Source organism: Oculina patagonica, chromosome 10, assembly GCF_052425735.1.
Source record: "Oculina patagonica isolate OP01 chromosome 10, crgOcupat, whole genome shotgun sequence".
In the NCBI taxonomy this organism is placed as follows: domain Eukaryota; kingdom Metazoa; phylum Cnidaria; class Anthozoa; order Scleractinia; family Oculinidae; genus Oculina; species Oculina patagonica.
In genome coordinates, this window is record NC_135767.1 from 14506782 (window position 1) to 14521960 (window position 15179).

The 15179-nt window shown below is 38.8% G+C and overlaps 1 protein-coding gene across 2 annotated transcripts in view; it reads right to left on the reverse strand.

The window, feature by feature from the left end:
* The window catches only part of LOC144629101 (transmembrane protein 121B-like), a 272095-nt gene that overhangs the window by 245194 nt on the left and 11722 nt on the right, over nucleotides 1-15179 (reverse strand). Inside the window, exon 3 of one of the 2 annotated variants that reach the window (XM_078487290.1) lies at nucleotides 2879-3688. The exons of the other annotated variant lie outside the window; for it this stretch is intronic. The gene's annotated coding sequence lies outside the window, so the exon portion shown is untranslated. Of the gene's footprint in view, nucleotides 1-2878; nucleotides 3689-15179 lie in introns of those variants that run through there. 2 annotated transcript variants of the gene reach the window in all.

The following is a 15179-nucleotide window of genomic DNA, read 5'->3' on the forward strand; positions in this document are numbered from 1 at the left end:
CTGCGCGGGCAAACGTTCGAGTTTTCCATGGCAACTCATCCATTTCATTCCCCATCAATTTGTTTTTAATATTAAAGAATTTTTCAGCTCGGAAAATGAAACCCGGGTAAGACGTCTGCCTAATCTATTATTTGCTTGCCAGATCACGCATGTAAAGCATCATTGGCAAATATCTTGAAAGAATGCCATTGACATTAGGGGGGGGGGGGGGGGGCGAGCACAACTGAACCCATATATATATATCGTCATGGTAACCAAAGTTTTAAGTTCATATTGTGAAACACTTCTAACAGAGTGTTACGTACTGCAAAGTATCAGAGACTTCCGATACAAATTGTCGAAAATATAACTAGTATTACTTGTTCCTTTCAATCTCAGTTTAGTTGCATTGCGTGTAGAGATATTTGGTGGATTTCCATTCAAATGGTACACATTTTCTAAATATATCTCAGTTAAAAAACTCCCGACTTTTTGCGAACAACGCAATCAAAATATTAATCACGCAGCTAAATTTGTTGATTTCCGGATTTACTTTACAGCGCACACCTACTTTCGAAAAAAGTTTTCGTCTGCAAATTTTCTGCGAAAAATCAGCCAGGCCTTATGAAGCCAGACCACGTGATCTAATGATGTCACGCGTCTCGATCTCTCCCATGAAACACCACAAGCAGTAAATGTCACACAATATTCACAACATCTGGGTTCTTCTTTGGAGTTTTTTTTTTTATGAGAATGAACTGCGTAACCTGTTTAACTTCGGAGCAAGTGTTATGGAGAACCTTCGTCTTCATCTCATAGACCTCTCTAGGAGATTAGAGCAAGATTCAAAAGATGATGTGACAGACTACGTGTTGTATTGATTGCAACAAGTAGACTAAAGAAGCTCATCATTTGTCAAGGATAGCGGTCAGCATGCCTGGAAATGTATTCAAAGATATGCAATCCTAAAAAGTGAAAAGCAGGTGACAGGCCTACACAGACTCTTACTTCGAAATTCCTGACATTGGTACAAAGTAAGCCGTTCGGTAAAATTGGATTTGGTCGTCCAATTTATTTTGATCGACGCTTCAAAGGTGTTTAGAAAGGACCCTATGCTCTGTCAGCTGTATTGTTAGGAGGCGCTTTATTAGGTCAAGGTGGCTCGTAATAGTTAGCCGTTTTAGTTTGCGTCCAGTTTCCTTGCGATTCTTATCCCGCGGTCAACAACCGAAGAAAAATGCAAAAATAGAGGGCTGTAAACAGTCTAAGGGCGAGCTGGGGCTGGGGCCGAGGAAACCCATGGGTTGAACAGAGGAGCAGGAAAGTAAACTTCAAACAACTGCGCATGCCTTAGTTTTGCGAGTTACGTAAATCTTTGTGAGCAAAATCCCCAAAAAATAAAATACAATTAGGGGAAGTTAATCTTGGAAGGAAAATGATGTCAACAGATCGGAGAACATATTTTGGACAAATATAATACCACGTCTATTGCTAATTTGCACATTAGGGACTCATTTAATGCTCAGAACACAATATTTTGACAAACGGCTGTCAATAGTCAGCTTATATTTCCTTAAAACGCCAAGTTGACAATAAATCAGGTATCTAACAACTACCTCGTTCCCAGGGTGACATGCGATTAAAATCAGATAAAGCAAGTATTTTTTAACTTCTTTTATTTGGCAGTATAAAGTGTCTTCTACGCATTTGAGTCGCCTGCCTTTCAAATGCTGTCAACGACTTATTCCTCGCGAAGCGAGGCCGAAGGCCGAGCGTAGCAGGGTGTATAATTTTGTCCCTCAAAGGGCTCAGGCGGGATGAAATCTCGTGTGGAGTTTACGGTCATATATATTTATTTATTTGTGAGCTTGGTGTGTGGCGGAAATGACGTCACACGGCCGCCGCGCGCTGGTGGCCTAATGGTAAGGCGTCGAACTTGAAATCAGATCTTCGGGACTGAGGGTGGGGGTTCGAATCCGGCTAGAGTTTTTTTTTAGTATTTTTTTTGTGGGTTCGAATCCTGAGCCTTTCATTTTTATCGTTTTTCTTTTCGGATTTAAATAACACTGATTTCCACATAATACTCCCTCAACCCCTATTCAGGCTATAAACTGCTGGTGTTGAAAACTGTTCATTGTTGTATGAAAATTTGCCATTTCGTTCTGAGCCCATTGTTGCTGATGTAAAGGCTAATCGGGATTTCTCCTTTTATTGGAAAGATAATCATCTCTGTTTAGTTCTTGTCTGTTGCTGTAATTGTTGTTGTTGTCTACGCGTGGCGCTATTTTCTCGAGCAGACTGTAATCGAATATTTCTCTCCTCCTCCGATTCTTATTGTAAGCGCGCTGCATCACTTTCCCTTCTTAATTGTAATCTATCTTGTAGCTGTTCAGTTGATTCTTCTAAAAGTCTGTCTATATAATTTTGTCTCAGTAATTGTAATCTCTGTATTCTTGTTTCTTCAGCTTCTGTTTGTATTCTATCCGCGGCATTTTGTCGAAGTATCTGTAATCATGCAGTTCGTTGTTGTTCAGTTTCTGTTTGTATTCTGTCCGCGGTATTTTGTCGAAGTCTCTGTAATCGTGCAGTTCGTTGTTGTTCAGTTTCTGTTTGTATTCTGTCTGCTGTATTTTGTCCGTTACTAGGCAACAATAACCCAGAGCTTCGCGAGGCCCTGCGAGTCACGTATTACTAGTAATCTTAAAAGACTTGTTAAATTTACAAAACAGCATAATAAGAAAAACGAACTAGATCGAACTAGCCTAAATCGATAATTCGAGATAATTGTTCAAGAAAAAGCTTAAGTCACACTTAAAATACAATTAACTATTGACAATGCTCAACGTTCATGTACACTAGATCAGTCTTGTCTGCAAAACCTAAAACTTCTTCCTTTGGAAATGAAACCATAGGAAAGTTCTTTTAATGGCGGCGATGCCATTTCGCTATTACCATAGCAACAGGAACTATAGCTGACTGGCTGAAAGTGTCTGTGATCGGCTGATTCGCACACGGTGAAGTCTTCTCTGGTTAAACTGGCCTGGTTACCATGGAAATGGTCTGATTCTGGCGCCAACGAGTTCCATAAGGGTTCACTTTCGTTTGGTGGCTCAAAGGTGGGTGTGAGTGGACGGTCCAGCACTTCGTCGTCTTCCAGGTTTCCAAAGATATGTGGCAGCTCTTTTGCGATGGAAAAGGAGAACGGGAACTCATCAGCAAGAAATCTGGAATCAGCAACAGCGGCCTGTTGGATATCCGGCTCAACAGGGTTTACTGGAGGTAGCGAGTGGTGCACAGGGTATGATGTGGCTACAGTCTGCTGGGCAACGTAATTGGTCTGCGGCTGCTGCTGTCGGATTCCGTGCAATGGACCAGGGAAGGGCGGATAGGCCTGTTGCACATGAAGAGACTGCTGTGGATACACTCGTGTTCCATAGGAGCAAGCAGCAAAGGACTCCGTCACGTGACGCGATACTGGCGCAAATGGAACGGTGGCCGGAAACGAAGTGGAAGGCAGCGGCTGTGATGGCACTTGCAGCTGTGTAGGGAACTGTGGGAAGCGACTGAAGCTAACCGTCCTCTTAGCGGTCAGCTTATGTGAAGTCTGAATCGAAGACGCTCCTGGGAGGACTGGGCAGGATCCCGACGGACCAACAGCGCCTTTTTTCTGCTCTTTCCTCCACTTCTGTCGACGGTTACTGAACCAGATCTAAGAGTAATAAAAAAGAAGCACGCGAGATATTGAAGCGCAAAAAAAGTATCACTAACAAGGGATATGTTAACGTTTCGTAAACAGAGACACATTAATTTTGGTCATGCAATCTTTTTTTATTATTTTCTTAAATTAGGTTTCGAAAATGAATTAAAACAAGATGTTTTCGGAGCATTTTGTGACACCATCTCATGTATATATAACCTGCGATCAGACGTTCTTATACGCAAGAAAACAGAACGCCTAATCGCTTGTTAGTATATACACAAACTCAATCGTGTTTTATTCTTAAAACGATCCATCTCATAATTACATAATAACATTGTTGCTTATAGATTTTTAAAAGGTATTCGGCGTATTCCTTGTATATTCGGCGTATTCCTTGTATAAAAAAAAAAGCACTAGTTCAGAATTACCTCTTGTTCTCATATATATTTATATTTATGTGATTTATATTTTGTGATTGTATAAATATTAACTAAAGTATTTTATGGTTTTCAACTTTGGCATTTACATTGCAACTGGATTAGTAAGGCTCCAAAGTTAGGTATCTCCAAAGAGGATCCAGAATGTTGACTTATCTTATTTTCCCAAATGTAAACATTTTAAATCAATTTTAGAAAATAAGAACCTGTTTCCACATTTGAGGCGTAATAGGTCCGTTTGAAAAGGGGGTATAATTGGCAAAATTTAACCTAACAGATTCTTAAACAGGTTGTTAAATGTTAGGGTCTTATTTGCGGGTTTTTACTTTACGAACCTACTAGAAATAAGTAAGAGAGCAGCAAGTGTTTAGACATACCTGTACTTGAGCGATGTTTATGTCAAGTTTAACAGCCAGTGTGTTTTTCTCTTGGCGACTTGGATACTTCGTCGTTCGGAACTTAGCTTCAAGCGTCGCTTTCTGATTGGAGGTGAAGTCTGTTCTTTTTTTTCGGTACGACCACATGGTCGCGGGTAAATCAACGTCAATTCGGTTTGGAAGGAGGTCTACAAGAAAGAGAAAAAAAGGTTAGTAAGAGAGCTTGATAGACACGAAATGCGAATTTTAAAAACTCCAAATGCTTCAACTGATAAATATTGCGTTTTCGTCGAAATTGAATACGCGTGCGCAATATGAAGACGTATGGTGGATTTTCACAGACGCGTTATTCTTTTTACGTTCGTTTATGTGCGTGAAAAAAAATAGAGACAATGCATAAACGACTTGCGTATACGTTAACGAAAGTTGCTCACAAAAACATCAATTATGACGTCCAAACCTTGTTCCATTCCTTCCATTTCAGTGCGCAGTCATTCAAAAACGTTTTCGTGAAACCTTCGGAAATCTTCGTTTACCTGCTGTAATTTGCGCTTTGAAGCTCGGAAAGCAAAAAAAATTCTTAAATTCACTCAATAATGAATAGTTCTAGTGTTTGGTAGGTTAAAATGGCATTTTGAAATTTCTGTTCATTTGACACCAGGTAGACAAGGAATCAGAATTAAACAAGAACTCTGACTGCATGCGCTATGTTAATAAAGAACACCTCAATTGATAAATTTAGGCTAAAAGGGCAATGTCACGGTATTTTTTTTTAGTTATTTTTGGATTACAAGGAAACCTTGGAATAACAATTTTCTAACATAGAAAAACAACATAGGAGTAATAAAAACGCGAAAGAAAACAAGGATTGTTTCGACTGACGAAGATTAAGGCGGATAACATGTAACAAACTCGAAAAAAAAAAAACTTGCCAAAGCGATAATAAATGATTTTTAGAGTTAGGGTCTGTTTATATGGAGGAGAGTTATCCCTGGTAGGAGGGTTACCCTCCATACCGAGCCACCCCGGGCGAGAGAGCTTTTCATGCGTTTCTTTATAAATAGCTGCGAACCGTTTATATGAGAAATTGCAAAGTTGACTCGGGGGGCAGGGTGACCCTGGGTGGAGGGTCACTCGCTTTGAAGGGAGGGTGACCCTGCGGAGCGAGCCAACTTTTTTCCATATAAACAGTTTGGTTATTTTTGCCTCGCCTGCCAGGGACAAGTTGACACATACAGAGCATGCGCAAACGCTAAAATCAGCAAAAACAAAAGTGCAGATAAATTGAAATCGAAGTCGGCGGTAAATTAGTCCAAAAAATGGTCTTGGTCGACGATTCAGCGTTCCTGATTTTAGAAAAAGCAGCCAAAATAGATGTTTCAAAACAACTCTCGCCAGTCCTTTAAACCGAGAGGGCCAAGTTTTGGCTCGGTCAACAGGGACAACTTTCTCATCTAAACGCTCGGCAAAAGATGGCTCGGGGGAGAGGGTAACCCTCCTACCAGGGACAACTCTCCTCCATATAAACAGGCCCTTAAGATCAATTTACGGAATCAAAAATCTTTTCCTTTACGCTCCAATTAACCCTTGTACGAGTTTAATGTTAATTTACGAACGAACCACAGCAGTTTTAAGAGAAAGCAAAGGTGGTCTCCCGAAATTAGGATTAAGCTCAGTAATACTTAAAGATCTACATGGCAGTTTATATCATGAAGTTAACTGACAAGTTTTAGCATAACCCAGAATCCGACTTTTTGCCTTGGCAAGTTAGCGCGGTCTTATCTTCCATAAACTGTTCTGGGAGCGCGTGCGAGTAAATCCCAAACCAAAAATCCCAAAAAACAAACTACTTTTAATGAACTTTTTTGTTTAATAGATCGGTCTCTGGGTTATGCTAAAACAATTAGACAGCTCGCACTCGGTTTCTATCGTAGTTGGCTCGGGGCTTCGCCCCTCGTCAACTATCAGACGATAGAAATCTCAAGTTTGCGATCTTATAGAAATAGGCCAAATTTCGAAAATCCATCTTTGGAAATATAAAACTCGAAAAAACTGAAATGAAGAAATGCTACCAAAGACAAAGAGGCTTAAAAGTTTAAGATTCTACGCTAAATCGCCTGAATGTTTTAATCCTTTCTGCACAAGTAAAAACTAAACCAGCGACTAAACGTGAATTCACTTCAAAATTTTGTATAAATTGTGCCGCTACTCTCCATCCAAGTAATATGAACACAAAATTACACTTCGTAAAAAAAACCGATCATTCGCTTACCAGGGTAACGTAGACGCACAAGCAGGTGGGTTTCACCGAAGTCTAATCGACGGCTCTTCTTCGTCTTCCAAATCGGCGCTCGGAAGGGTTCGGTGTCCATCGCTCGGGTACACGGCTCATCGAAGTCCAGCTTTCGTTTCACAGAGTCCACTGAAAGAGACTCCTTGGCAAGATTTCCGGAACGAGCAGACATGATTGAAGATTTTTCGTGTAGTGACGCGAGCAGTAGCTTTTTCAAACTGATGAAAACCATTTAGTGACTCAATTTATATCTCTTGCTGGACGCGTGGTGTTTAAAACCCTATTGTTATCAAATTGAAAAGGATTTGAAAAAAGTGAACGCGTTTGTTTACATATTTATTGGCGTCGCTACAAAAAGATTGATCTCACCTTTTTTGAGTGGCTGAGAAGTGACTTGAAAAGAACAATAGATTATCTCAACCTCCCACTTACCAAGCCAAGCATTTGTTGCATTATAAAAAACTAAACGTTATAAATTGACTGATGGAACATTGACCAGTTTTCATTTCACCACTGAAATGCGGGATTTTTGTGTTTTACGAATCAAACAGTTTTGGGCAAATTCCCTTACCTCAGCACATGAAATGCTAGCATCGTGTCAGATTGATTTTACCTCCGAAGTGGCTTGAAAACAGCAACAGATTTTCTCACCCTTATACCTACATACCGAGGCAGTTTTCTTTTTACTGTTTTTGAAATTGAAAAATACATAATATACTTCAAGTAGTGAATAAGTTTGATTATAATTACGAATTGCGGAGTTGTCCAGTTTCGCGCGTCACAAAGTTTCAGGCAAAATAACAATAGATTATCTCACCCTCCGTCTTATCAAACAAAGCTTTTGTTGTCTTTATAAACGCTAAAAATGCTTATTTGACTGAAGAGACTTAACTAATTTTGGCTTGTCGAAATAAGGAATTGTTGAGGAATTGTTAGTTCTTTAAGAAGACCACAAATTCCCGAACTTGGCTTTTGGACCGCGCACGTCAAGATTTTTCGGAAATTGTGGATGGACTTTTTAACGACATTTAGTTTTAGCAGTGTTCTAGCTAGGTTCCTCCAAAAAAAATATCCGTCCTTTAAAGCTTTTTTGTAAGAAAGTTTAGCAGATTAGGCAGATTGTTTTCCGCATATGGTATTGTAATTATGACGAGAGGCTTAGATCGCTTCCCATGCAATTACTAAAAGAAAAAGTGAAAATACTATGTAATGCAATTTTGCTTCAGAGATGATGACAGCATCATGTCTTACTGCGTTCCAAGAATACTTTTTTTAAGGGGGGTCCTTTTTAACTACAGATCGAGAGCAGTTGCTAAGGAATTGCTCAAGATGGTTTTTGGTGCCAAGTTATTTTGGAGTGTTTGGCAATGCTTAACGGTAAATGTTTGGTGGGGAGGATAACTGTATTAAAAAAAATTAATATTGCGCGCGCGTAACTAGTGCCAGTCCCAAACCGCACGCTAGAATTTAAAATACCTAAAACTTTTGAGAGAAAAGTAAAGTTCCGTTTTTTCTTAAAGAATTAGAGATAACCATAGTTCATACTCCTTCGTATGGAATTACCATTTACATGTAAGAATGGGACGCTACTGAGGAAAGTCTGAAAATACAAGTCTTTATTACGCCATAACTTTAATAATAATGCGAGTTCCTAAAAGCCGTATGAATCATTAAGTGCGACTTTCTCCAAAAATCAACTAATATCGCCTTTCGCCGGCACAAATTGGAAAAATCAATTTCGCTCATATTTTGCCCATAGATAGGTCCTAGTGAGAAACGAAACGGACTGCAGCTAGTTTTTCCTTATACAGCTTCCTTTCGTAGAAATATGCAAAAAAAGATTTTGCCCCAATTGGGCTCAAAATCCACTTCCGGTTTGACTGATTTTATTGAAAGTTTGATCACCTTGATCGTTATACTGCAGCTGTTTATTGATATTTCAATAATATTTATAATGTAATTAGGTCTTTATTGTATGACTGAGCGAAAAATAAAACAAATCGAGATTAATTTTTAGCCTGAAACGGGGATAAATCCAAAGGCAAAATTGGCAAATGAGTAGCGAGCGAAATTATGCAGAAAACCCTGCCATATTTTTCTATGTGCGATAACTTAAAATATCGTAAAAACAATTTTTATGGGTTAACTAGACACTTATCTAATAGGATATCCCAAAAAATCTCTGGGGAAAAGGTTTTTAGTGGCCTGCTTTGGCCTTTGTTTATCACTACTTTTGCCGTAAATCAGCTAAAATGTAAACAATTGCGTTACACGGCTTGTCACAATACCCGTAAACAGTTTCACAATTTCTGTATTTTAAATAATCTAATCATTTAAAATACGCAAAAAGGAGTAGACGTCACATGCCGATTGTAAATGGGTACTTAAAGTAAAACCTTTACTTGCTATATTACCCTATAATGAATATATATTTAACCTATCATTGAGGTGTTGCTTTTCCTGCGAGCTGGCTATGCTGTTTACTACTCTTCAGCTGAAATTAAAAACAAGGCAATGTACCACGTTTTGTCTGCTTTTAAACACTTGAAAGTGTATCTACCTTTAATAAGACAATTCAGAAGAATTCAAACGGGCTCAGTTATAAGATCTTTCTTTTTCATGCACCCATCATGACGGAGAGTGTCACTGGGCGCTCTGCTAAACGGGAAATAATTGTCGTTCTTTTATAATTCATAAGATAATCCTCAAAACAACGGATAGGCATACTAGGTTGACATTGAAAAATGCCCCTACTTTCACAACGTTCGTTTATTCATGATCATTGTAGGGTATTAGTTTTTAAATCTAGTGTTATTTTTGTTCTAGTACCGTTCGCTGAAAGTTAGTATTTTCAAATATATTTACGTTAAATCGGTAGACATGTAATTCGGTATACTGGTGAATCCAGCGGAGACAAAACAAAACTGAATATTTTGTTCTAAAATCAGTGCCAACTAGACTCCACCTCCCACTCCATTTTAAAGAAACGAAAGGCGATTGCCCACCTCCCTCCTGCTATCAGGTCACTGATGGCGGTTTCAGTTGCATAAACCGATAAGGCAATTGTTTTCAATGTAAAGCTTGCCAAAAAATCTTATCCTCTTTATGGAGAGCTATAGTTTTGTTTGTGCCACTAAAAATGGGCAAAACGAGGTGAGATTATTGCAACAACTGACTGCGGCAAATCAAAGGCCGGAAGGGAGGTTGAGAAGGTTGGGGGGGGGCGGAGGGAGGGGAGCTTGCAGGGTGGAATTTTAAAAGTTTTCAACAACGTCAATGTATGTAAATTATGCGATTACTGCTCTTACTTAAATAAACATAATCGTCTCCACCAAATGCTGGTATAACGAATTTGTCAATGCTCAAATATTGCATGGAGAGCAGACGACTTATTTGCAAGTTTTCACTAAGCTTGAAATTTTGTACTAAAAATAGCTGGAGCCGGCTGGGGTTAAGGTAACAACTGTCGAAGATAAGAAAACTGAAAGGAGTAGGGAGAGGAGGGGGCTTATCGCTGAGCCCATAACGAGGGCTGACAATAACATTTTACATCCAGTGTCACTGGAGCATTTCTCAGATATTTGTTAAAGGATCCCTGTGCTATGCCCAAGGGAGATACTCGGGATTTCAAGTGACAGAAATGATGGAAGGGGTTTTTGGGGGTTTGAAATTTTTAATTCTGGGAATTGTTTGTCTAGGAAATTTTTTAAAAGTATTTTATGGGTGTTCTGAATAAAGAAGGGATTTTTGGGGGAATAAAAAACAATCTAAACATTCGTGGTGGTGCATTGGTTGGATAGTTTCGCGAATAAAGTACAAAGAAATGTTTTTTACTGATGATTAATCTTGAACGATGGTGTTCCAGTCCTTTGCTTCGCATATAAACTCGAGCGTTCCCCCTGAGTTTTCATTTTTTTTTCTTTATTTGTGTTACCATCATTGCCCCTTTCTGGAAATCTAATGGACAGAAATTCGGCATGGGATATTTTCAGGGTAAATGTTTTTGTCCAGGTATTTTTTAGAGTGTTTTTGGAAGCCCTCGGGTTTTTATTTTTATTTATTATTATTATTATTTTTTTTTTTTTTGGGGGGGGGGGTTCCCATTATCCATATTACTTGAAACCCCAAGTACCCTCCTCCCCCCCCACCCCTCGAGGGGCTGTGCATATCTGCGTGATCTGCACGGGCTGCACATACCTTATGTCAGACGTATTTGTATGTCGAAATGCCTGCATTCAGACAAAAGCGAGTGAGATGTCGATATCTACCTGATCCAACGGGAATCAAATGTCCCGTTCTTTTCATGATTAACTTGGAGAAGATTTTGTTTACCCCTTAAGCTTCCTTCGGCATTCGGACATTTTCCTCTGACGATTCTGACGATTTTATGCTTTGGTATCTCCTAAGGGACCCTACATCTTTAGGTTCCTCTTGTCCAGTCGAGACCATGGGTTTAGCAGTCATTACGTCGACACTTTGAGGAGTGTAAAAAATCGTAGCTCCAGCAAGAATTAACTTTACTTCACTCTCCATATCATGAAACTCCCAGAGTGACTTGTGCTGTGCTATATTTTCAGTGGATGATAATAGCGAGACTTTCTCCGTAGGCCGATTTCTGTCGTTGCGATCAAAAGACTACTGACTTTAAAAGAACAACAAGCATTCATCTTGTTTTATCCACAAAAAACGAAGAGTCGTGTTTACCGATCGAAGTGTAGAATTGGATAAGGACTTGTTATCAAAATAAAAATAATTTAATTATACAATTTGCAGGTCGCAAAGACACTGGATTCAGTACTGATGCAAATATTGCGTTAAAATCTGGCGCTAATCATATTCGAAGCTTCAGTTCCTTGAAACGTACTATTCGGGCACAAAATACATAGAACTTTGTACATAACTTAGAAAGGCAATGCTATGTTTTATCTGTCTTACGGTATACCATAAAATTGTTTAAAATCCTCAGTATTACCTTCAATGTTGATATCTATTGGCCGTATACAATTCTCCCCAATAATTTCTTATGCTTTATAGTTTTCTCCTTAAAAGGACATGAATTGGAAAAAATATCGGCAATTTGAGACAAAAAGGAAACAACAACACACCAACAAACAACAACGACAACATCATCGCACTCGACAAATACTTATAATTTAATTGTTGCGCTGTTTCCTTCAGATCACGGAAAGAAATAAACCAAACAATATTGAATCGTTGTTACGTAAAATAATTGAACTGAGAATGCTTTCCTTTATACGACCGGTTTTTGTGGATGATCGAATGATCAACAGTAAACACAGAACTAAACCATCTAGCATGTTGTAATCAAGAGCGTGTAGAGATCACGCTAAGGTTCCAGAAATGGCGAAGGGAAAAAATCTAATATTGCCTTTACCTTTTTAAATAGTTCACCACATGACTAGTTTCTTTGCATAGATTGTTTGACGGAATTCTCACAAGAGCGTCAAACATGCATTGAAAACGATAATTTCATTCGCTGTTTACTACCTGTGTCACGCAATTGCTGTCACGCAAAAACGGCAGATTATCGGCAAAATTAGTGATAAATACAGGCCAAAGCGGGCCACTAAAAACCTTTTCCCCAGAGATTTTTTTGGATATCCTATTAGATAAGTGTCTAGTTAACCCACAAAAATTGTTTTTACGATATTTTAAGTTATCGCACATAGAAAAAAATGGCAGAGTTTTACTGCATAATTTCGCTCGCTACTCATTTGCAAATTTTGCCTTTGGATTTATCCCCGTTTCAGGCTAAAATTAATCTCGATTTGTTTTATTTTTCGCTCAGTCATACAATAAAGACCTAATAACATTATAAATTATATTAAATGATCAATAAACAGCTGCTGTATAACGCGCGAGGCGATCAAACTTTCAAAAAAATCAGTCAAACCGGAAGTGGATTTTGAGCCCAATTGGGGCGAAATCTTTTTTGACATATTTCTACGAAAGGAAGCTGTATTAGGAAAAACTAACTACGGTCCGTTTGGTTTCTCACCAGGACCTATCTATGGGAAAAATATGAGCGAAATCGTTTATTCCATTTGTTCCGCTGTCTGGTTGATAATTCTAGAAAGTCGCACTTAAGCACGTGGACATTCTTTATCTGTTGGCATTGATTTTAATTTTCAGATCTATAAGCCCTTTCAGTATTAGGGTTTTTCCTATTCCGGTCACGTGACTTGTCAAATATGGCGGTGATTTGAAACTCTTAAAGGACTTCTCAATGGAACAAAGTTGTGCAAAAATCTTGTCTTTAGGAGGTTTGGTTTCCAAAAAAATGACCGTCGGAAATCTTTCTTAGCAACAAACTGGTAGTTAAGAAGGACCTCCCTTAAGAGTACGAGAATACAAAGCCCTTATAAAGGGTAAGTCTAGTGCGCGAACACGCTAGCGAGCGCAGTATTTTTCTTCCCTGAATTTCATTGTGCAAAGACGCTTACAATTCTATATTATAATGCTGGTGTTAGAGTCTTGCTCGAGTGCTGATTCCATCTAACCTTTTTGTTTCCATTCACTCGGCATTTGCTTTGAGAAGAAGTTTTCAGTGAATTTCAAAATCAGTTGAGTGTTTGTTACCTAACAGTATGATAACAGATTTCTATGATTTTCATCACTTTTTCCGCCAAGCGCGTAAATCACACTCCGCCAAGTTAGCAAAAAGAAAATGTACACTAAATTCCGTCCAGTTGTGCAAATTATGCTCCAGTTCACTGCAAAAAGTTTACCCTGTTTTGACATTTTTTGAGGACCTGTTAACCACACTCGTAATATATTTTTTTCTCGTCATGTCGACAATTAAGACATAATTAAGGCATTGGTTTGAGCGGGTGTTGAGAAAATCTTTTGTTCCATTGAAAGTGGCGTTTAGCAAGTGAAGGTGAGAAAACATTGTTACAATTTATTGTTGGATTAACATGATAAAATTCGCATCTGTTGTTTACATTATACGATATGTTTTATTTGTCAAGTTTTTAAAACTACAATATCTAGCGTTACTCGAAGCTTTTATTCATGTTTCTAAATTTACTGAGAGAATTTCTAAAGTTCGAAGTTTGCGCTCACCCCTGATAAGCTTTTTTACTTTGTAAAAATGGGACATTTTTTTTTCGGTCAATCTTTGAGAAATCAGACAATTAGAAGCCGTTGTGAAGGAGACAAAACAAAAAAAGGTTACACTGTGGCTTGCTCTCCAAACTAGTAAGTACTTCAGGCCGGGTACGTAATAAAAGATCGAACGGGTTTTTAAAAAGGTCTTATTTGTTATCAAAAAAGTGGTCTGTAAACAGGTTGCAAATAAGGGGGCCAAGCGCGTTTTCGCCGCCCACAGACTAGCTTTATTGCAGCTTATCATAAGAAAAAAGAGATATTTTCAACTTTTTTTAGAAATCCATACACTCAATTTTAAATCCATACAAACTCTTATAGTAGCCTTTGGTCATCTGTGAAACAATTCAATTGTTCGCTCTCAATTTTAATGATAGTTGACTCGGCCACAACCGAATCAACTATCATCTCCATTCAGCTCAGGAATTTCAAGCTCATAATTAAATTGTTAAATAGTGTGTCCCCTTCGGTACCTAAAAAATTGAAATCTATTACCCATGTTCACTCGGCACCCGTTATTAGCTACATAGTCAGAAGCGTTGATTCGAGAGTGAATCTGCGGCATTCAAAAAAGTCTGCGCTGCCCTGCCGAGCATCGCTGGTCGATTTTTCTTTCGCACTTTACGTTAATTGCTGGTTTGCAGCTGACGTCACAGCAGCCATGTTGGATGACAGGAACAAAGCGTTCTCCTCCGTTGGGAACTAAACTTTTTTGTTGTTCAAATTCTGCAAAAAACATGTTTTATTGTTATGTCATCCAACATGGCCGCCCTGTCACGTGGTTGCAAACCAAGAATTGTCGTTCAGACAACGAGGCCTGTTCACTGGCTAGAGAGACCTGCAAATTGAAAGAGACTGAGCGTCACTCTTTCTTTGTTACGACTCCTCGTACCCATTAAGTGGTTATTTACTACTGTTGTTTCATATTGACAGTTAAACAAAGGTGTTTCGCAAGGTGCGGTTTATCATTGCCCCGTTATCTAGGATTTAGTCTCGCCTACAAGTCGAGCTCCCAGAGCGTGAAGCGCGAGCAATTGCAACGAGTACTACCACCAAACCGGAAACGAGAAGCGAACGACTTTAATTTTAGAAGGTCTATCTTGGACTTAGACTAGCACTCCACTCTGTGATTCCACTCAGTTCATTTATTCATAAAGCAAGTGACTTTCGTCAAAACCCAAAAGACAACACATCGGTAAAATACGATGCTTAATAAACACTGAATAAATAATATTTACCCACTGACTCGTATAACACAGCAGAAC